We start from the raw sequence: 1233 nt of genomic DNA, 5'->3' as shown, positions 1-1233 counted from the left end.
CCAAGCTGGTCTCCAACTCCTGACCTCAAGTGATCCACCTGCCTCAGCCTCCCACAGTGCTGGATTTACAGGCATGAGCCACTTCTCCCAGCCACACAGCCATGTTTTGAGCATATATCACTATCTAAAATTATTTTTTGTTTATACGTTTGTGTCGTCCTATAGAATGTAAGGGCACAAGATCAGGGACTTGCTCATTGAACTGGGTCTAACACACAGTACTTCCTCAACAAACACTCGTTAAGATACTAACATGGCAGAGTGGGGCCTTGTAAACAGTTTCAGGACCCTGTGCTTGTAGGAGCAACGTGGTGCCCTACAAGGAAGACAAGGAGGATGCAGGAGCACTGCCCAGAGATGGCGTCAGGCTTCAAGACTTCTTGAATAATTCACCATCATAACAACCCAGCCTCAGGAAGGGCTGGGGCATGGCCAGGACGAAACATTAGGTAGGAGGCGGTGGACACTGGGATTCCTACGGGGCAGCTTCTGGGCACTGGACATTCTCTAACCTGAGGCTCTCTAAAGAGGAAGGTCAGGAATCCCTCTGAGCTTCGGTGGGCTAGACTCGCTGTGGGATTTCAATCGCCCCCCGCCACCGCCGTCCACTAAGGGTGTGTTAGCGGGAAAGGGATGAGACGCATGCGTAGTTACCGCGTCCGGTACCCTCTCCCTTTCCAAATACGCTTGCGCCCCATCTGGGCTACGGTTGGTCAGCGAGAGTTGTCCGTCTTCAAGCGAACCAATGAGACTTGTGGGCAGGCTCTGAGTCCCGCCTCTGGACAAGTGACTGTCTCTTCTCTGAGTGAGACCCCGCCCGGCCTCCCCAGAGCTACTTTTCTCCAGGCTGCGGGTGGTGGGGCTGCATCCTGGCTTCCGTCCCTATTGTGCTGGGCCCCAGTCTCCAGTCCCGCCCACGCGCTTTTGGAGGCTGCGGTGGGATTTTCTTTTGCCTCCGATTGGGGCTGCTGTTTCTCTTCGCCGACAGTAGGCGTTATAAATATTTCGCCCTTTGAATGTTAGCTTTCCCTTCCCAGCGTTCCACTTAGCCTTTTTCATCATTAGCATTATTTTTAATGGTAAGGATGGTCAAATTTTACTAATGAAGACATCATAAAATCTTCAAGTCTTTGTATCCACTTGCTTTTTGAGGGGTGGAGTGGGAAAAAAGTTATATAATTCATGCATTCTTCGGACATGTGACAAACGTTCGCGGAGCGCGGCGATGAGCCC

General features: G+C 51.7%; 1 protein-coding gene and 1 pseudogene across 2 annotated transcripts in view; one reads left to right on the top strand and one right to left on the bottom strand.

Annotated features, from left to right (window-relative positions):
- The window catches only part of LOC105544867 (metaxin-1-like), a 44975-nt gene that overhangs the window by 15923 nt on the left and 27819 nt on the right, over positions 1-1233 (bottom strand).
- Positions 843-1233, top strand: part of LOC105544843 — a 33425-nt pseudogene continuing 33034 nt past the window's right edge. Inside the window, exon 1 of the transcript XR_001006829.1 lies at positions 843-987. The product of XR_001006829.1 is annotated as a glucosylceramidase-like (transcript). The remainder of the gene's footprint in view (positions 988-1233) is intronic.

The sequence above is a fragment of the Mandrillus leucophaeus genome, unplaced genomic scaffold (genome assembly GCF_000951045.1).
Source record: "Mandrillus leucophaeus isolate KB7577 unplaced genomic scaffold, Mleu.le_1.0 Scaffold310, whole genome shotgun sequence".
In the NCBI taxonomy this organism is placed as follows: Eukaryota; Metazoa; Chordata; class Mammalia; order Primates; family Cercopithecidae; genus Mandrillus; species Mandrillus leucophaeus.
The sequence above is the reverse complement of the archived record's forward strand: the minus strand, read 5'-3'. Positions and strand labels throughout refer to the sequence as shown.